Source organism: Bos indicus, chromosome 18 (genome assembly GCF_029378745.1).
Source record: "Bos indicus isolate NIAB-ARS_2022 breed Sahiwal x Tharparkar chromosome 18, NIAB-ARS_B.indTharparkar_mat_pri_1.0, whole genome shotgun sequence".
Taxonomy (NCBI): Eukaryota; Metazoa; Chordata; class Mammalia; order Artiodactyla; family Bovidae; genus Bos; species Bos indicus.
Genome location: NC_091777.1, coordinates 20,597,892 through 20,620,600, shown reverse-complemented (window position 1 = coordinate 20,620,600; position 22,709 = coordinate 20,597,892). Strand labels below are relative to the sequence as shown.

The 22,709-nt window shown below is 41.5% G+C and overlaps 1 long non-coding RNA gene across 1 annotated transcript; it reads left to right on the top strand.

Moving 5' to 3' along the window:
- Positions 1-21: 21 nt before the first annotated feature.
- On the top strand, positions 22-22,432 carry LOC139177070 (uncharacterized). Its single transcript, XR_011561476.1, has 5 exons — positions 22-122; positions 4,748-4,801; positions 15,356-15,521; positions 17,708-17,801; positions 18,179-22,432. It is a non-coding gene; the product is annotated as an uncharacterized lncRNA (long non-coding RNA).
- The last annotated feature ends 277 nt before the right edge of the window (positions 22,433-22,709 follow it).

The window sequence follows — 22,709 nt, the reverse complement described above, 5'->3', positions numbered from 1 at the left end:
CTTCCAGAACCCTCTGTGTTCCAGGCTCATCACAATGAAGCTAGTACCAAAAGCCTAGGCATACTGTAAAGAACCTCAAAAGCCTGTGGGAAGAAACCAAGGCTCCCAGCTCCCCTGTTCAGGTATGCTCTCAGCTACCAGCCATGTGACTGAGCCATATTGAAAGTGGGACCTCCAGCTCCCATCTGGGCCATGCCAGGTGATACCCCACAGGATGGAGGGGTTTCCCTGTCCAAGCTGAAGATTCATAAGTGAAATAAAGGACTGTTCTTGTTTCATGCCATTGAGTTTGGGGACACTTAATTACCTGGCAATGAAGCTTCCCTGGTGGCTCAGTGGTAAAAATCCTCCTGCCAATGTGGGAGCCGTAGGTTCGATCCTTGGGTTGTGAAGATCCCCTAGAGAAGGAAATGGCAACCCACTCCAGGATCCTTGCCTGGAGAATCCCATGGAAGAGGAGCCTGGTGGGCTATAGTCCAAGGGGTTGCAAAAGAGTCGGACACGACTTGGTGACTCAACAACAACAAAGACTGAAACAGCCGTCCTGATTTTCCTTTTTCCCATGGCCTGGATGTTGGGTTCTTTTTAATTTTGCAGACTTTTGAGGAATATCCTTTTGAGGAATTTATTCTTACCTAAATTAACCAAACTTTGTTCCTTTTGCTTGTAACTACTTGCATATAACCTTGGAAAATGATAGAAAGGCAAACGTCAAGTGAGCGCTAACAATGGCCTAAACACGTGTTCAAGGAAGAGCCCGGGCCCTTGAAAGGAAGGAGAACAGTTGGTGAGGCTGGAGTGTGAAGGGGTGCAGGTCTCAAGATGAGGTTGAGAGGGAGTAAATTAGTACTAATCGTGTACCACGCCTGGGCAAGGTATGTAGCTCCTAATGTCTCAGTCATCTGCATATCAACAGTAAGACGGAAGTCCTATTTTTAAGCAACTCCCCACCTCCACACACACAATACCCCATTTAAAGGAAAATGAAATCAAAACTCAGCAACCTCTATTTACTGCTGACCTGGAACTCGACCCGGCTCTGTCTTCCTCCAAAGCTTGTCCTCCTAACACATCTGCTGCGTGGCTCAGGAGATGATTTATAACTTAGAAGACAGAGTACAGGGAGAGCGCTAAGGGGGATATGCATGGATGAATACACAGCCCAGTTAGAAAGACCCAATAATGTTATGGAGCCATAAAACTCATTTTACAAAGAAAGAGATCAAACATGGAATGTGACTATCATTAAAGGGTGGAAGAAAGAATATGGACTTTGGAACTCCACAGAACCTCCTACTATGGTATGTGTAATCTCAGGCATTTCACCTGACCTCACTCAGAATCCATTTTCTCTAACAAGGGGGTGAGGACCCCCAAGTCCCCCTGGTAAGGTTTGACAATGACGCTTATAAATTTGATGGTGCCTGGTGGGTATCAAAATGTCACCAATAATTCTTGATATTGAGAATAATTATAGTAACACCCAAAGTTGTATAGATAGAGACTCAAAAAAGTGAGGGGAAAGAAAAGCAGGTAAAAAACAGAGGAAACAGGGTAAGATGGGAGAAAGGGACACAGGGGGAAGGAGTTACTGGAAGGAGGGAACATGGGCAGCAGGAACAAAAAAGTCAAATCTCATGCTGGAGGATTTTTAAGTCTCCACACAAAAAACAATTCCAGTGCCTGAAGCAACTCCTGGTGTGACCACCCCTGCAGAAGAGGTGCCAGCCACGTGCAGCCCAGCCCTAGGATCTTATAAAAGATCAGATTTTTATGCTTGGGTTTAGGGCACCATAGCTCCCAGGAAACCAGTCCCCAAACAATCAGATGCTCCCTTTGCAAAGACAAAAGGCAGCTAGCCCCCTTCTACATGAATCCTCTTAATTTCCCTACCTTGTCAAGGACCAAACAGCTCGTCGCGTTCTTGGTGGCCATGGGGCTCAGGCTCCCAAGGAAGCCTTGTTACTCTTTGACCGTCATGCATGGAAGAGTTACAGAAGGAATTTGGAGGAGGGCAAGTTGGGAGGTCCCCTGGGGGCAGTGGGCGAAGTAGCCCACACTAGGACCTCAGCCCCGAGTTTCCATTTCTGCCCAACACCTGATGAAAGGAACTGGTTTTCAAACCCTATCACCCAGGAATGAAGCAAGCAACAGATGAAAGGAATTATAGCAACTTTACCAAGTCATCTAAACTGTGGCCAGCATTGCTAGGATTCCTGGGTATGAGGTTTCCAGACAAGGGAGAAAAATGGACCGAAGGGAATTTCTTTCTTAAAAGGGAAGTGGGTCTGTGTTGAGATAATTCAGAAGAAGGATAAAGCTGGGAAGGCTGGTGCTGGTTCCTTGCCATCATCCTATCCTCGGGCCCTTATTGAAAATTCCTACCCTCCAGGCTCCCCATCCCCACATCAGGGTGGGGCCCCTTTCTATGAAGAAAATAGAGGTTGCAATGTTTGGCATATTAATTCGGAGCATATGGTCAAAAATATTGTTTGCTATGGCTCGTGGGCTTATGATATTTAATTTAAAATAGATTTTCCTAAATAAAAAGAGACTTTGTACAGATGGCCATTAAAAGCAAACCGTTTTGCTGCTCGGCATTGTTAAAATACAATGTTTTTAAAGCATTTTATAAGATGTTGGCCCTTTGGCAAGAATGGAGTGTTCTGAAAAGATGGAGGTTTGGCACAACGACAAGATGTCCCTGGTACGATGGTCACAGGCCCAGTTCTGTGGGCAATCTTTATCTCAGTAAGCTCGATTTTCTTTTACACAGTACACTTGCTTCTAAAATCCTGAAGTTACATTCAGACCTGAGAAAGTCCAACTCTTGAGATCAAGTAGCTAGAGTGATAACCACAAACGCTTTCTTATGTCATTTCTCATTAAATATGAACAGATTGTTTCCACAACAAACACAGAGCAAGCACGAGACCAGGTGTTCTCCCATTTTCCACGTCTCTTCCAGCCTTAGTGGGAGGATTACAGGGCTTTTCCTTCCTCTCTCTCTGCTTCTTTTAGCGATCACCTGAGGTTGATGACTGCCACGGAAAGGGTGGCCTGGCATCTTAAAGGCTTGGAGGTTGATGAACATGTCAAATAAGGTTGGTCTACATGGAGCACGTGAGCGGCATTTTTGTGCTGTTGATAATGCAGGTTCTTTCGAGTGGTTACAAAATAAAAATACCTTCTGACTCATCTCAGGAGAGTCGTACCATGAATTATGTCTATCCAGCTTGTTTTCTCCAGACAATTCATTCTGATTTTCTGAAGATGGCAGCAGACCCAGAGGGTAGAGCCTGCTAAGCTGCTTAACCATGAAACACACACAGAAAAATGACAAGGAGGAGAATCAATGGTGTTAACTTATGGGCTCCTGCTCCAAACAGGAGCATTCTGAACAACACTGACCTCTTCTATCCTCCCCTCAAATCATCCCTAGACAATATCCTTCCCTGGAATATGATCAGGAGAGAGCGCACATCTCAGGATCCAACTTGCTGCATTGCTTTTCATGATGCAAGGTCATCCACTGAAGACTTTTGTTGAAAAGCTGATACTTGAGAAATGGTTTCATATTAGTTCGGGATGGGAAAGAAAGCGGATAGAAGTTTCTAGATTGTCAGTAATCTTTTCTTATGAATGGCCAAAGAGAAACAGCCCACTTTTTGATGGAGGGTCAGAGAAACATGGAGGTACCAGAACAATTGTTCCCAACACAGTACCATCTGTAATTAGTGACAAACAACCAGTGTGGTTTGTTTTCTAGTTCAGTAACTTTTAACAACACTTGTAATCAGTCGGGTTTTTAGAAAGAGGGTGTGAGGGCCAGGGGAAAGAATTACATTACACACAGCACAGCAGTCCTTGGAGAAATGCTCACGGCTGGACACACCTTTTTGCCAGGGTGGCTTTCTGAGCCTTTGTTTGAAGGGATATAAACAAAAGCTCAGGGGAACACAGGAGAGATGCTTCAACCCCATGGGGGTAACCTCAGAGGGGAAGCTTTCTCCTCTGTCCACGAAGTGAGGGATTGGGTTTGCCAGCAGCCTGAGGACTGCAGCCCTGCCTTTGCAGAGCTTTGGGGACAGGTATTTACCTGGTCTGCACCTGGATATCAGACGCTTAAATGGGGCACAAACCTGCCAGAGCTTGAAAGAGTCAGAACACAGAATATGTAACTAGAATTAACAACACTGGAAGACATTTTTACTGAAACAGGCAAGACTCCTACTGGGGCTTTGGCAATTCAACTCCAGAAAATTCTTCAGTGGAGTTATCAATTAGCACACGCTGTGGTGAGCAGGAAGGTAAATATTGATTTGTAAAGTTCCTATCTCAGTGGCTGTCTTTGAATGAACTCAAGGAGTTTGACCACTCTTAACCAGGCATTAAAATTAAAGAAAAAAAATGACTAAGGTCTTTTTTTTTTCTTGTTAAAATGATTTTTTTTTCTGTTTATAACAAGACACTACGTTTTCAGTATAGACAAATTAGAAAGTATAGATAAGAGAAAAAGAAAAGCCAAGGACATTCATAATCTCAGCATTCAGCAACCATTTCTTACAAAATTCAGGGCTGAGAAGACATACTATTTTGTAATATCCTTTTGTCACTTTTGAGTCTTCATTGTCATTACTTACAATTGATAAATTTGCATCTACTTCATTCGTAATGGCAGCTTAGTATTGTATGTCATGGATGTACAAAAGCTTATTTAATCACTCCTTTGTTTTTAAACATTCAGATGGTTTCCAACTTTTCGGTGTGTTGTAAACTGCCTTGGTGAACCACCTTCTGGGTAAGTATTCACATTAAATACTTTAAATAACACATTAAAGTGTTATTTTCATTGTTGTTCAAAAGGAGTAACTTGGCAATGCTCTTGAAAATATTCTGAGAACTAAAGTCAAGACAAGGAACTGACATAAGCTCAAATGAGGCCAGGACCTTCCAAATATGTTTGCATAGAAGATGTGAATGGAGTTTTCTAGTAAAATAGTTATCTAGTAAAATAGGAAATATTGAAAGAAATTCTGTAAAAGTACCAGGCATTGAACCAACCTGTACAGGACCACCAGTGACCTGTAGATGTCTGCCATCTCTAATTTCTAAACATGCTATTCTAGGAGCCTCTGTTTTTACAACACATAAATGCATGTGGCGTCTTCCTGGGTTATTTGGACCAAATACTGTAATTCTTTAAGCTCAGCAGGCTGTTTTGGAGGATGACAAAAAAAAAAAAACAACCCTGGTTGAGATGGCAAGAGAGAGCTAGGGGGCAGGCAGATGTTGAAATGATAGTGGTAAAAGGCAAAATGCTAGGACAGAGTAGGTCTAAAGTTGTCCTTAGTGAACTCAAAATATATGATTTGATAAAAATAATCTTAAACTCTGCTTTCAAGGAGAGTGTTTATAAGAAGCATGAAAGACAGTTAAGGAATTCAGCAGACAGCCTTGTGTATGGAGGGCAATCACGGGGCAGGACTGTCACCACCCCCTCTCCCAGGTCCTCGTTGACCTGACATGGCTAAGCAGTCAGACAGCTTTTCCGAGTCCACACACAGCCCCACGTCCCTCCATCCAGGTCTCCAGGCTGCCAAGAGCAACCTATTGAAACTGATGCTGGAGGTGATACTTAGTTTCTATTGCTGGCCTGGTGGATTTTCCACCAGTAAGGGATGTTTTGGATGAATGGGAGGATTTAGTTGGTTAGGAAAGTGAGAAATCAATGCCTGGAATTGATGGAGCTAAATGGCAGGAGAAGGGCATTCTGCTGAAAAAGCTGAGAATCCAACCTGTGGAACAATTCCAGAAGGCCTGTTTTTTTCGTTTGTAATTTGGAACTATTTTAATAGTGTTTAATCATGACACCATCACACGCCAGAATTAGGGGGCGACTGTGAATGACTCTGTTGCAGCAAATGGCAAGCCCTCACTTTCATATACAGATCTATCAATTAGTCAACATTTGTTGAGTGCCTTAGGCTCATCCAAGGAGCCTGAGACAGGTCTTGTGCACAGCTAATTTATTGTGGGTCTTGAGTTCAGAGAACCTCGGCAAGGGATTGGAAAGAACAACACAGAAAAAGAAGGAATGCTGATATGAGGCTGTGGACTGGATCCCCTAGGAGCCTCTGAGGAGCTTCTAGAATCTTCCTCAGCCTTATCTGGTGAGGGACTGAGGAGGGGATCTGTGCTCCTAACCCCCACATGTCAAAGATCACGCTGAGGAATAAGTGTTGCACTCATGTGCGTGCAAAGTGGGTTCCTGATGTCAGGCCTGAAGCAGAAAGTTAAAGATACACAGTGTGGCCTGGGCCCAGGGCTCTGGGGCAGATGCTGTCAGATTTCACTCCTGCAAAGCAGGTTGCTACAGTTATGACTGTATTAGAAGTAATAAAATTATTAGAGACAATCTTTCTGAGTGTCAGCTAAGTGATGGAAAGAAACAGGACTTAAAGCTGATGGGAGAGCAAGTTCATAGGCAGAGAGCAAAAAGAGCTTGGCCTGTACCAGGACCAGATAGTCCAAAATGACTGGAGCCCAGTGAATAAGGAGAAGGGAGTCAAAGATAAGAGATGCCAACCTACCAAGGGCTTTGTAGACCGTGAGAAGTTTGTATTTGATGGGAAGACATTGGAGAGTTTGTGAGTGGAAGAGTAACATCATCTGATTCAGCTTTAAGGAAAAAAAAAAAAAACACTCTGGGAGCTGAGCAGAGAATTGAAAGCTGAAAAACTGGGCATGGGAAGGGTGAGCACAGAAGCAGAGGGAACCACGAGGGGCAACTGTAGAAGCACATGTAACAGACAAGAGTCGTTTCTTTTTTTTCCCATTGGGGTATCATTGCTTTATAATGTGCTCGTTTCTGCTGCACAATGAAGTGAATCACGTGTACATGTATTCCTCCCTCTTGAGCCCCGCTCTCCTTCACCTCCCATCCCACCCCTCTGGGTCATCACCGAGCACTGAGCTGAGCTCCCTGTGCTGTATAGCAGCTTCCCACTAGCTCTCTGTTTTACACATGGTGGGGGATGTACGTCAAGGCTACTTTTTCAATTAGCCCCAACCTCTCCTTCCCCGACTGTGTCCACAAGTCTGTTCTGTACCTCTGTGTCTCTATTCCTGCCATGGAAATAGGTTCATCTGTTTCTTATAGGGTGATAGTCTTCAAACATTTTTCTCTGGTTCACTCTAATAAGATTTTGAAAAATTATGAATACAGCCCCACATTTTTAAGTTGACATCTGAAATTTTTCAACCTAAGTATTAAATAGTTACCAAAAAGGTAATTTCTGCTCATTATAAATATTGACCATTTAAAATAAAACTTTAAATATATTACTCTTTTCAAGATATTCAGTTGAAACTAAATTCCAAAGCTTAAACACCATTTACTGTGTGCATTCATTTTAAAAGCACATTAACAAGCTTTTCTATGACAAATATTTTATTCTATCTTTATCTTTTAACTCATATTTTTATTCTGATTTCCATTACATTTCCCTGCAATTTTTATCCTGATGTAATATATTTTAATATTTGAAATTCTTCTATTGATTATTCTAGCATATTCTCTACATCAAAAATGCATGTGAATATTGGGATTTATTTTTTCAATTCCTATGGTCATAAAACCTCTAACTAGTGATTTTTCTGATTGAATTATTAGAAATTCTAATGCACAATTAATTATAATAATACACAACTGATTACAATAACACAAACGTATTACACAATTGATTATAATACCATCAACTATTAATTACTAACACACAATTGATTACAACAATATAAACACATTTCAAATGCTATTGAATAATGATTAGATATAAAAAACTAAACTTTATTAAAAAAGCATCTCTTCGGGTGGTTAATGGGTTTTTTTTTTCCCCTTGAATGGTTTTTACTTGCTGCTAGAACGAGACAGAGTTCAACATCAATTCTATCTCAATTCTTATTTTTATTGATACGAGTGCTAAGAAAAGTATTCACAAAAATATGTAAATAGAAATGAAAAGAGTTTTATTGTAGCAAATCTGTCATTGGTTTGAACTACCTCTGAGTTACATACCAAAATATGACAAGCTGATCGATCTTCAAAACATGCTTCAAGGATCTATCAGTTCAGTTAGTTCTTTCTTTACTTTGTTGAGCACGGAGAATTGGGGACAATCTGACTTCATCAAGGATGGTTCCCAGTCCTTGGATGCATTCCTTTCGTTCCTTTCACCAAAGAACCTCAGGGATTTTCCACGCCCCAGGGGAGGTGTTACGGTAAGCTCAGAAATGGATGCTGAGTAAACTTTTTGTTGTGGAAGGAAAGATGTGAGAGGAGGGGTACCAAGACTAAATAATCTCAGCATCCTTGTCAAGCAGATCCATTCAGAGAAAGAAAACAGGGAAATCAGTTGCTTTGGACTCTCTTTTATGTACACCTGGGAAAACTTTCTTGTAATCCCGCAGTGAAAAACTCTTTGCTTTCAAGCCCACTCATCTTGGTTTTGGCAATGAGAGTGGTGAGAATTACTGGAGTTAAAGTAAATATCAAAGGTTGATGCTCAGGACTTGATGATGGAGTAGAAATAGGGTCTGAATGAGAGAGGGAATCCAAGATGATACTTCAGTGTAATAGGAAGAGAGATGGAAATGAGAGGGTCTGATATTTATAAGAAGAGAATAAAATTACAGAAAAAAAAAAGATACACAACAATAAACTTTGTGTATTTCTTATTCAGGAAAGGCCTGCTGTGGGTTAAGACTGACCCTAGGATTCAGGGTTTCTCTAAGGCATCATGCTGCCATGTCAACATATGGCTTCCAAGACTCAGCAAAATGGAAAGAGAGAGGGGCTCCAAGTTACAACTTTCTTGTCTTAGAAATACCTTCGGTCATTTTTGCTTACAGTCCATTGGCTAGAAACAGTCACCTAGTGCTCAACCTATTGCATAAGAGGCTGGAACAGAGGATACCACGGAGCATTTTGTGAGTGCTGTCTTGGCCAAACTGGGTTTTGGCATATGAAACTAGATGAATGCTGCTTCTCACTAAGAAGATAATATTTGCATAGGCTCATTGCCAACCAGGGTTTTGGGGAGAAAAATGATAATGGTTTTCATCTTTCCATCTAGAAGAATAAACAGGCAAGACCTGTGGAGGAAAATATGGAAAACAACACCAATGAGAAAAACTTGCCCTACCAAATATTGAAATATATTACAAACCTAAAATAATTACAATGGCCAGTTTCAGAAGAACAAAAGAGAAAACCCTGAAACAGTTCAGTTTATATAAAGGCAGCCACATGGGGCATTAGTACCACTTTTTACACCATTACTAAAATAATTTACACATGGACAAAAGGGTTGAATGGGAAACAAAGCACTTATTTCAAAAAAACGATCTTGAGATCATTTAAATAATTTTCTCCTCTGAAAGAAAACTGTAGGTGATTACTTAAATTATTTCAAGATGAGCAAGGACTTCCTGAGCATAAAAGCAATAGAAAAAACGAAAGACATGAAAGAAAAGACTAAATACATCTGAAAATATATTATTACACTTTTTGTCAGTAGGCAACACAAACAAAATTAAAAGTCAAACGACAAACTGAAAATGGGTATTTAAATAAACACGAGGCAAAGAGTTAACAATCTCAATTTAAAGAACTCTTACAAAATTGTGATGCCACCAACATGCCAAGTTTTAATGGCAAAGGGTAAGAAAAGACAATTCACACTAGACATACAAATAGCTAAGAAAGACAATGGCAAGCAACGTAAAATAATCTTTTGCTCACTAAATTGACAGGTAATCTTAAGCTATTACCTCAGGAGTCAGTGATGGCAAGCATTTAATGAGAATGATGATGGCATATTCTGATGGAAAAAGTGTGAAGTGGAGCAAACTTCCTGGAAAGTGATTTGTAATATGTAATCAATACTGAGATGCTAAAGTGTTTATGACAGTGTTCTATATCTGATATATATATATATATAATCATATATATAAGTCATAATGTCAATTTAAAAGAAGGAAATTTGTGATATTTATATTCTGCTTCAAATAAAAAATATTACATCTGTTAACCTAGTAATTCTACTGCAATGGATTATCCTAAAGAAATAATAAAATTTACAATTAAAAATTTGTGTGTAAAGATATTCTTACAGTGTAACTTATTATAAAAGTGAAACTTAGAAAAGCACCAACACACTGCAAAATAAAGGAAAATGTTTAATTCAGTCATATTTTTAAAAGAGAATTTTAAGCACCCATTAAATATCAAGCTGTCTAGGAACATTTTGTTAAACTGAGATAATTATCATAATAGGATATCCAACAGTAATTCAGAAATAAAAATATAAGATGTATGTGGTGTGCTCAGTCTTGCCTGACTCTTTGCGATTCCCCGGACTGCAGCCTGCCAGGCTCCTCTGTCCATGAGAATTCTCCAGGTAAGAATACTGGAGTGGGTAGGCAATCCCTTCTCTAGGGGATCTTCCTGACCCAGGAATCAAACCAGGGTCTCTTGCATTGCAGGTGGATTCTTTACCAGCTGAGCTACCAACTTGGTCCCCATTTTAAATAAATTCATATGGAAACCTAAGTGCTTAAATGTGAAAGCTTCCCAGGTGGCGCTAGTGATAAAGAACCTGCCTGCCAATGCAGGAGACATGAGATACATGTTTGATCCCTGAGCCAGGAAGATCCCCTGGAGGAGAGCTTGCAGCCCACTCCAGTATTCTTGCCGGGAGAATTCCATGGACAGAGGAGTTTGGTGGGCTACAGTTCATAGGATGGCAAAGAATCAAACATGACTGAAGTGACTTAGATGACAACAATGTGAAAATGGATAAAAATGTTAACATAGTAAGAGTAGTTATCTCTGAGTGATTTTTATTTTAGTTTTCTTTCCCACCATTATCCAATTTTAAATAATTAATATTAAATAATAATTAATGTAATGATTAAAATCAATGTCAGTAAAATAAACAGAAAAGTAATTAAGTACAGTCACTGGAAGTTATCCTGCTCTGAAGCCATTCCTCAAGCCTTTGAGAGAAATTCAGCTTTTGCCAAAGAATCATTAGTAGCTCAGTTCTCTCCCCCAAACCATGTCCGTTATGCAGTGCTGTGTAGAGGAAAGCATATTGGATTGTAAGTCATAGATTAACTTCCAAGGTGGTCATTACTAGGACTGCTCACTAGTGTGATTTACAGCAAGGAGGTCCTGAAACTCAACACACCCTCTGAAACTCTATAGGTGAAGAAGAACTGAAAAAGTAGCTGGATAGTGTTTGTCTTACAGGAGAAAATCTGTCATTTTAGTTAGTTGGGAATCACCCATTATCATGGGCAGTTAACTTGCAAAAATATCTTTTCCTGCCTCTGCCTTTAAGCTTCTCTGACACCTTGACCCGAGGCTGCAAGAAAAAACTAAGAAGACAAATATGGTGGCTTCTACCCAAGAGCCCATCTTCACTTTCTTGACATCACCCTGATTTTGTCTAGAGTCCAGTTCTATGGAATGAAACATGACTGCTCCATCTCCTTACAGCCATCCCATTTTGGCTTGGCAAATCACTCTTTTTCACAGCCTTCCTTGAAGCTGGACGTGGACCCACATAAGGAGAAGTCTAGCTTTTCAGGGGGAAATGTTTCTGCTAAGATAAAAAGACAGGGGCTTATAAGGAAACAGTCTTTAGAGTCTGCCTTACTCAACCATGATGACTGAGTCACGGTAGCCATCTTTAAGACCATAAGAGACAGTTCAAGAGAATTCCATAGAGGCCTACCCAATGCTCTGACATGGTTTGGCTGCTGAACCAGCTCTGGAGAGTTTATCTACAAATTTCTTGAGACATTAAGTGTTTGATGGCTAGGGATTTTTACTTGCAGCTAATTGCTTCTCTTTTTTGTAGTATAATTACTTTACAATGTTGTATTAGTTTCTCTTGTACAACAAAGTGAGTCAGCTATATGTATACATGTATCACCTCCCTCTTGGACATCCCCCCCACCCCATTGCACCCATCTAGGTCATCACAGAGCACCAAGCTGAGCTCCCTGTGCTATACCACTACTTCCCACTAGCTAGCTATTTTACACATGGTAGTGTATTTATGGGGCTTCCCAGGTGACTCAGTGGGCAGACTCTGCCTGCAATACAGGCAATGCAAGAGACTCAAATTTGATCCCTGGGCCAAGAAGATACCCTGAAAGAAGGCACGGCAACCCACTCCAGCATTCTTGCCTGGAGAATCCCACGGACAGAGGAGTCTGACGGGCTATGGTCCATGAGATCGCAAAGAGTCAGACATGGTGGAAGTAACTGAGAATGCACAGTGTATTTATGTCAGATCTAATCTTCCAATCATCCCACCACAACCCCCTCACTCCCCTGGGCCATGTCCACACATTCATTCTCTACATCTGCATCTCTATTCCTGTTCTGAAACTGGACCATTTTTCCTCTGTACCATTTTTCTAGATTCCATATACATGCATTAATGTACAATATTTGATTTTCTTTTTCTGACTTACTTCACTCTATAAGACAGACTCTAAGTCTATCTACATCTCTACAAATGACCCAATTTCATTCCTTTTTATGAGTGAGTAATATTCCATTGTATATATGTACCACATCTTCATTATCCATTCATCTGTCGATGGACACTTGAGTTGTTTCCATATCCCAGCTATTGTAAACAGTGCTGCAATAAACACTGGGATACATGTGAACTTTTGGATTATGTATCTTAAATAGATATAATGAGACTTTAGAGGTGCGTTGATTTGTTCATGATGTTATTTCTGGATTCCCAAATATGGGATGTGGCTATTTGTGACAACTTTAATGAGGCTGTCTAAACATGTCTGGGGCTTCCCCAGATGACTCGGTGGTAAAGAGTCCTCCTGCCACTGCAGGAAACAGAGGAGATCTGGGTTTGATCCTTGGGTCGAAAAGATCCCCTGAAGAAGAAAATGGCAACCACTGTATACCTGCCTGGAAAATTCCATGGACAAAGGATCCTGATGGGCTATAGTCAAAGGGGTCACAAAAGATTAGACACAATTTTGTGACTAAAACAAAAACAAACATGCTTTGTGTTCTTGCAAACTAACAGAGGTGAACGAGTTCATGCCAACAGTTAGATCAGCCCTGCATCAGTTAAATCTTTCAAATTCAAGAATGCGTCAGACCTTATTATTCCTCTTGTCTTGGTGTTTATTAGCTTTAGTTAACTTGTCTGGTGTCCAATGTTTCAGATCTGTTCTCTCGATCTACTCTTTGGGAGAAATGTCATATTTAGAAATATCTACCCACATTGCTTACAAATATGTATTTTTAATTCCTTGGTTTGTATGATCAGAACTAGCAGATTTGACAAACTCCATGGAAAATATATTCTTATTTAAAATATATCTCTTGCTATCTTGTCATGAGCTTTTTAGTGAGAGTCTATCTTCACCCATAAGCGTCAGTCTAAAAGAATCTGGGGCCAGGCTCAGATGGTAAAAGAATGTCCCTCCAATTCAGGAGACCTGGGTTTGATCCCTGGGTCAGGAAGATCCTCTGGAGGAGGACATGGCAACCCACTGCAGTATTCTTGTCTGGAGAATCCCATGGACAGAGGAGCCTAGCGGGCTAGAGTCCGTATGGTCACTAAGAGTCGGGCACGACTGAGCAACTAACACTACTACTACTACTTTTTAAACAAGAAAACTGTGATATCCAGACAAAGACTGCCGCTCTGTCAGTGTTTATATCCTGCATGAATTACACCCACTGAGGTAGTCAGACACACATACCTAAAAACTTATATATAATCTGAACTCAGTGCATAAACAACTTTTTTTTCTTTTATTTTTTTTTGGCTGCGCCAGGTCTTCGATGCTGCGCACGAGGGCAACTCTCTAGCTGTGGCGCGTGGGCTTCTCATTTGGTGGCTTCTCCTGTGGAGCACAGGCTCCCGGTGCAGGGGCTTCAGTAGTTGAGGTCCGAGGCCTCTAGAGTGAGGGCTCAGTAGTCATGGTGCACAGGCTTAGTCGCCCTGTGCCACGTGGGATCTTTCTGGACCAGGGATCGGCAGATTCTTAACCACTGGATCACCAGAGAAAACTAAACAAACAACTTTTAAAGCAATGACCCATCTAACGACTTTAGTAAAACAGTCAGTATTGACACTCACCCCTGTTATCAGCTGAAATGACCAAGGCTTAACTTCCCCACTTTCTGACAACATTTATGTATCCCATACTTAAACCTGTCAGGAATGTGGGGAAAGATTATTGCCTTGGATATCAGGACTTGGAACCTAATGCTCTGGCCCTTAGTTTTTTGGGGTCTTTTGTGTGTGGTGTAAAAAGATGAATTGGCCCAGATGCTCTTAAAGGTTCCAGACTGCTTTCAGATTCTTCTGCAGAGGAATGTAGGCAAATGGAAAAAAAAAAAAATTTACCCTCCTTCTTTTAGAAGATGCCCTGTAGACCTGAAAATAATAATATTTGGAATGTCAACATTTTCTGAGAACTTACTATATGCCAGGCACTAGACTGTGAACAGCTTTTTGTGTATTATTTATTCCTTAAGATAATGAAACAATATCACTCCCATTTTGCCAAGGAGACATCATGACTATGCCAGGATCACATAAATGAAAGGAGAGAACTTTTATTCCAAAACCCATTGTCTTACCCATCGCACCACATTTAAAACAACATATGAGCTCAATCGGGCTTCCAAGATGGCATTAGTGGTAAAGAACCCGCCTGCCAATGCAGGAGATGTCAGAGACATGGGTTCAGTCCCTGGGTTGGGAAGATCCCCCAGAAGAAGAAATGGCAACTCACTCCAGTGTTCTTGCCTGGAGGTGCATGCATGCATGAGCTTCATTGTAGAAAAGAACAAGACTCAAGGTTCTCCTTATTTCTGTCTAAAATTAAACATGCATTTCAGTAAATGTGTTTTGTATTTTTTGGAGGCTGTGTTTTGGCTCCCATGGGGAAATAGCATTTTCTTGATAAAGGATGGATAAGCAAAGAATGATCTGTTACATGTGATCATAGGAGTCACGTCCTGTGAGACTTTTTACAGCCCGTTACAATTCGGGTTTTCAAGAATTGCTGTCACTGAATTCCATAAACATCCTTTGTGTTCAGAATATGGTAGCACCTACTCTCAAGGTATTGTTAATATGCTCAGTAAAAACACACTTGCCTTCTGCAGGCTATGGTTTTGCTTTGAAATCTCTGTAATTAAGACATTCTCATTTCAGGCACTGGGTATTACTGAGTTCAAAGAAACAAAGATGTATTTCATCTTTTTTTTTTTTTTTCCCTACAGATGATTCATCAATTCCACTCCTCCCGCCTACAGACGTCTAAATTTCAGTTTTCTGAGAAGCTACAAAGCGTGAAGTGGCATCTCCGCATTGAGTCAGAGGACACCGAGTGTTAAACTGTAATACCGCCAAGAGTTTGGTGTCAACCCTCTTAACCTGTTTTCCGGTGTAAGCATCATTAACAATGCTCTTTGCCCTTGGGCACTAAAAGGAAAAGACGCCAGTAACCCTACACCAACTGTTCCACTTAAGTAACTACCTGATGTGCCCGTTATCTTTCCAGGCTATCCGGGGAAGGGGGTGGGAACGTTTGCTCCTGTGTCCCTGGCAAGCCGGCTAATGCTTGTCAAAGCAACAGCTCTGTTCCCTGAAGCTCAATTTCCTGTCCCACATTTGAATCTGCACACTTGGGATAACCAGAGAATACTCACGATTGTGTTTACTGGACTATAAGACAGCACAAACATCAGTGTGTCCACTTCAGACACACACACGCATACAAATCAGACAGGTAACAGGAAATATTTCACACTGAAACACCTTGGTTAAATTTCCAGGTGCATCTGTATTAATTTGAAATATCATTCCTAGAAATTTGCAGGTAATAAGTTTGGAAAGTTCCTCTTCAACATTTTCTTTATTTGATCAAGTAAATCTATTCATCCACATTTTATTTGCTGAAGCAAATATACAAAGTGGTGTGCAGTATGCTGTTCTAAGTTTCTTCAGTCATGTCTGACTCTTTGCGATCCCATGGACTGTAGCCTGACACGCTCCTCTGTCCATGGGATTCTCCCAGGCAAGTATACTGGAATGAGTTGTCATTTCCTACTCCAGGGGATCTTCCTGACACAGGGATCAATCTCACATCTCTTACATTTCCTGCATTGGCAGGCAGGTTCTGTAAATTGCCATGTAGGAAGCCCCATGAAGTGCTGGCTCAGTGGTAAAGAATCCGCCTGCCAATGCAGGAGATGTGGGTTTGATCCCTGGGTCAGGAAGATCTCTTGGAGAAGGAAATGGCAACCAATTCCATATTCTTGACTGGGATATCTCATGGACAGAGGAGCCTGGCAGGATACAGGCCATGGGTCGCAAAGAATCAGACACAACTGAGCAACTAAACAGCAAACATATGACATATTCCAAATATTCACTCAGGATATCGTTAGAAGAGCTATAAGCACTTTTTTAATGTATCAAGATTGCCCCTGGCGATCTTCTTGAGTCTTGACCAGTAGAGGCAGCTAATTAGGTGGAATATTCCAGAGAAATGGAAGTCCCTGCAGAGTGAGATAATTCAAGCCATTCCTTATTTCATAATGAACATTGTAAAAAAAAAAATGGTTTCTTCATTATGAGAGGAAGGGGCTGCTCTAAGGGAGTGGAGATTGGCAGAAAGAGTGCTACTTGGGTTTTGCAGAAGGAACGTTTTCAACAGTTATATACCCTTAATATTTTAAAAATGTACTTTGGGAATCAAGCAGATCAGCTCTTCCAAGCCAATCATTTTCCAATCCAAGATCAAAAGTGACATTTTAAAAGAGGTACATTAAGAAAAAGAAGAAATTGCTGCAGTTGAGCGATTCCAAGGTCTCATCAACTGTATATAAATGAGTTCTGTGTGTAATCTCCTGCTCGTGTATAACCAAGACCTGAGCTCTCTGCCAGGAAATACCTGTGGCCACTGTTAAATGGGATATGGTCCATCTCATTGGCTCTGAACAGCCTAGGGTGGGAACAGTAAAATATACCTTTATTTGCTGGCTACAAGATGGATGTGGATGCCCAGTCTCACTCTGAGCTGACTTCTTCCCAATATGTGGTGCTCCCAGAACTTTTCACAGAACAGGCTGCTCTGAGCTTCTCCCTAGAACTCCATATATTCTGCTGCAGACAACAACTCTGCGTCCTGGACATGCACGCCCTTCTGGAGACATGATAGAACAGAGCAATCTCCTCCAAGAAAGTGAAAGTGAAGTCTTTCAGTTGTGCCCGACTCTTTGCGACCCCATGGACAGTAACCTGCACCAAGCTCCTCCATCCATGAGATTCTCAAGGCAAGAGGACTGAAGTGGGTTGCCATTTCCTTCTCCAGGGAATCTTCCCAACCCAGGAATCAAACCCAGGTCTCTCACATTGTAGACAGACAATATACCATCTGAGCCACCACGGAAGTCCGAATCCCAACCAAATTGTCAAAGTTTCAAGTTACTTTTCCACCTCGCTGAATAAAAAAGCAGATTCCAAGTCAATCCATAGGTCTAGGGTAACCAATGTCTCATCCTAGGAAGCAGCACCACCATCTTTCTATTTTCCATTTGAAATAAGTCTTTCTTTCTGTCCACCCCAAGCCACTTGCCTCATTAGGTATAGAGACAGGACAGCTGGCTGCCCATTGGTCATCTTCTGCCACGTGAGGAAGACGGTCTCAAGCTGAGCACACAGGTATAGTCATATCTGACCCTCGATGCGTACTGCACAAGTCCTGGTTCTTTTGGTTAAATTTGAAATCTCTATCACCTTGCCTCAAACCATTTAATCCACACTGTATTCCCACTGGTCAATCATGTTAGACCCACCACCTCTAACTCTCTGCTTCTCTTAATATCCTAAACTTGTCATTCTTGTCTCTTCTCCAAGCCTTTGTTTGTACTGTTCCTGATCCTTGAATTTAAATGACTTTGTGTTCATAGGTATTGCTAATATTTTATAAAGTGCTGGCTATGTGCCCAGTCCTGTGCTGGTCACTGCCTATAGTACATTATCTTACCTGTATAATGTCCAAGGAAAATATGGATATTTATTCCTGTCACATCAAACAGGAAACTGAGGCTTGGAGGTCGAAGCAGATGCTGAGATGTCTCTCCAAGAACTGCTTCTCTTTTCAAGATGAAGGTAATTCATTCTCCTTGCTGCCAAGGGTGCTGACTGCTCACCTCGGATAATTACTTTACAATATTGTGATGGGTTTTTGCCATTTATCAGCACAAACCAGCATTAGATATATATATGTCCCTTCCCTCTTGAATCTCCCCTGACATCCGTCCCCATCCCATTTCTGCAGGTTCTCACAGAGTTTTTACCCCTTGCAGCAATTGGAAGGGGACTGCTTTTCCTTTCTCCAGGGGCAGCCCCCTACCTATGACTTCTTAGTGTAAGAGTATAAAGGCCTGGACCCCTTAACTTAATTGGGGACATTTCTCTAGGACCATCCCCTGTCCAGAGCTCCCTGTGGGGTCAACTCAGGCCACTGGTGTCACCACATCCTCTGCCCAGCCTGCCTGCTGCCCCCTCATAGTGCTCCTCGGAGCACTCCCTCTCACACCTCCTGCACACAGATCACAGTTCCAGGGCCTATTTCCTAGGGAACCCAACTCAATGAGGAAGACTGCTGGTGCCCAAAACCAGGAGCAAGGAGGAAGATCTGAGATTTCAACATGACTCTGTTTCAAAGACTGTGTTCCTTTCTCTCTGCTGTTCCTGTTTCCGTCGAAAGACCATCCGTCTTTCCCTTCTCAGAGGGGCAGAAACTCTTTTTTTCAGTCTCTCTCTCCAAGCACTAAGATGCTTACATTTCACCAGAAGAAAGTGGGGAAATGTGGCCTCAGGGAGGACGAGTAATCACATAGATGCAGCACATAGATGTGTTTTGTTTGTCCTGTGTTGTCCTTTAAAATGATGGGTCAGTATTTTTTTGATTAGAAGATTTGACCCCAAAATACAGATTACCAACTTCTCTTGCAAAGCCAGAGTAGCTGGCTGTACTGTGTGGTTACTTGGTCAAATGAGCACAGTGCCTGCAGCTGGGTGGTGGCGTGGTGGCCCCTGTGGACACTGTTATTTGTTGCTATTTGCACCACCCCAAGCAATCCCTGACACGGGGTTTGGGGACAATGCCATCAATCGAGTTGCTAGTCTATTTTTATTTTTTTAATGAAGAAAGAGATCTCTCTGTGTGGCTCAACCAAAAAATAGGAAAATTAAAGATAGGCCTAGAAGATTATATATTTAAAAGAAAAGAATAGGAAAAAGCTTTAGGGGAAAGGGAATGAGCGGGAAGCTCATCACCAACTCAATGGACATGAATCCGAGCAAACTCTGGGAGATAGTGAAAGACAGTGAAGCCTGGCATGCTACAGTCCATGGGGTCGCAAAGAGTCTGACACGACTTAGTGACTGGACAACAACAACAATGATGTGTGAGCAGGATGGGTGAGTTACAGTTATATGTCTTATGTTGGTCAATGCATGGTCTTCCCAGCATCTGTGGAAATTCAAGTTTGGTCCGTGGCTCTGCTGAATAGCAGCACTCTTTACAATAGCCAAGTCAACCAACCCAAATGGAAACAACCCAAATGTCCAGCGACAGATGAAGGATACTGAAGGACATGTACCATATATGGTATATATACACAATTGAATACTACTCAGCCATAAAAAGGAATGAAATAATGCCATTTCCAGCAACCTGGATGGACTTTATAGTAAGTGAAGTAAGTGAGAAAGAGAAAAACAAATACTATATAATATCACTTATATGTGGAATCTAAAATATGATAGAAATGAGCATATGCATGAAACAGAATTGTGGACATAGAGCATAGACTGGTTGCCAAGGAGAAGGGGGATGGAGGAAATTATGGAGTGGGAAGTTGGGGTTAGCAGATGAAAGCTATTATATATGGAATGGATAAACAGCAAGATCCTACTGTATAGCACAGAGAACTATATTCAGTATTATATGATAAACCATAAGGAAAAAGAATATTTTAAAAAAGAATGAATATATACATTCCTATGTGTGCATGTGTGCTCAGTCCTCAGTCATGCCTGATTCTTTGTGGTCCTATGGACTGCAGTCCACCAGGCTCCTCTGTCCATGGGATTCTCTGGGCAATTCTTCATGCTACACTGGACTGTGTAGCCATTTCCTGCTCCAGGGGATCTTCCCAACCTAGAGATCGAACCCACATCTCCTGCATTGGCAGACAGATTTTTTACCACTGAGCCACCTGGGAAACCCATATATATATAACTTAATCACTTTGATGTACAGCAGAAATTAACACAACATTGTAAATCAACTATACCTCAATTTAAAAAAATGTTTAATGAATAAGATCAGGGAATCACACTACAAGTCAGGTGTTGTCCGTGGTCTAACAGAATCAGCCTCAGATCTGGAGTGCATGGAGAGGCGGGTGAGGGAAGAGGAGGGATCTGATTGTGCTTCTGCTGTGATATGGTCCTATGGACAAGTCCCAGAACCTTCCCAATTCTTCTGTAAAACAAGTGATGTATTAGATAATTTCAAAGGTTATCTGTCCAGCTGTAAAATCCTAAAATCTATGATCTGTCTGCTTATTGTTCTATATGATTAAGTTTGCCTGAGTAACAGACATATGAGGGCACGGATTATGTCTGCTATTTCTTTGTATCTTTCACAATGTAAAATGGAAGATAAGCATGGTACACATGTTGATGGATTGAAAGACTCCCTTCAATCAATATGATACACATACTGATGGGCTGATGGACTCCAGAGCTCCAAGTGAGACCCTGTCCACAAGGAGAACCTACCCCAGACTACAGACTTTGTCTAAGGAGAAAGCAGAAAGCAAGAAGACAGAGCTACATTACAGATAGCAGGAGCTGCACACAGCGTGAAAGAAACATAACCACAGCTCACAAATGGAAAATGTCGTAACAGTTCTGGGGGAAAAAAGAGTTAAAACTGTGTTTCCTCCAGCACTACAGTTTCTCATGAACAGAAAGCGCCCTTTGGATGTAGTCTGGAGGGAATTGAAACTCACTACTCTGGAAAATCAATTCAACAGGATGAGAGAAAGTCACAGCTTTCCGAGACCTCGCTCCCACTCTCCTGGCCCCACTTTGTTTCAGAGGCGTGTTTCAGAAAGGGCTGGGGGTATTGGAGACTGATCTGAATCACCCAGAATTTAGCTAAGCTTCTATTCCCTCTTCAATTTCTTGCAATTTTCTAGGCATAGGTGTTTTAAGAGGGTTTTTCCTGAATTTTTGCTTCATTCCAATTGCCAGCTTGGTTTAGACCTATGCCACACTGTAGCTTCTATGTCATTTTCCTTAAAAATCCAATCATCTGATAGCTAGTAAGTTTGGCAATCTTCCTGGAGACCAAGGAAGTATGGAGGAGCTCCGTGTTGTATCAAGAAGTCTGTCACCATCTTGCTGTCCCACCCCACCCCTCCACTCCTTTCTGGCTTCAGCACCTTTCAAAAGGCCATATTCCCAACCCATGTCTCTCCCTGGTATACATCGAAGAAGAATAACTTTGAGTTCCCCTCCTTCAACTACTTTTTGTGGGGGCAGGGAATAGACTCTACAAGCTGGCCTACTTAGAATTCCCAGATCAATCAAGTTCTAGTGAGTAAAAATCTCTCTATACTGTTACACTTAAATATTTTTTAATAAGCCTTCCAAACTGCCTAGAACCCTGGACATAGCATCTCTGTATTTTCTCTGCCGGGCATTTGTATTTAATTCTTAGTGTAGAATATTAAACTGAATGCAATTTCTGGTGACGATTTAATTTAATGCTCTCATTTCATGAAAGTGAAAGTTTCCTGGGTGGCTCAGACAGTAAAGAATCTGCCTGTAATGCAGGACACTTGTTGTTAGAGGTTGGGAAGATCCCCTGGAGAAGGGAATGGCTACTACCCACTCCAATATTCTTGCCTGGAGAATTCCAGGGTATGAGAAGATTTGTGGGCTACAGTCCATGGGGTTGCAAAGAGTTGGACATGACCGAGTGACTAACACTTTCATTTTTACTTTTTCTTTTCATCGCTAGGGAAGCTAAGCCCCCTCACAAATTAAATGTCTCTAGAATTTTTAAATATAACTTGACTACTTTGACCAATGGTCAACAGAAGAAACAGGTCCTTGTTCCACATGGAGAGCTACCAGCTTTGTTCATACCCCAAACCATGTATCATCTATATTACGGGTGATATGAAGAATTTTTCAGGATAATTCTTTCAAAAAATGCTTGATGCCCCACACTCTGATATTAGAACCTAATGTCCACATAATATGGAACCCCACTATATATAATAAGGAATGTGAGTAAACACCTTGATGGGATGACAAATATACATGGGAACCAGCAGGGACAAAACAAAGAAGTTTGAGGCCTTGTGGGAAATTCCTAGAACTATAGGGGTTTTGGTTTAGCTGCCTCATGGGGGTTGGGTGGGTTGGGAGGTGGATAGCTTGGTGGTCTGATGGGGAGGGCACAGCGTTGCATGACACCTGAAGGTTTTATATTTTGTCTCATGGGTGGTGGAGTCACTGAGAAGGTTTAAGAAGAGAGAA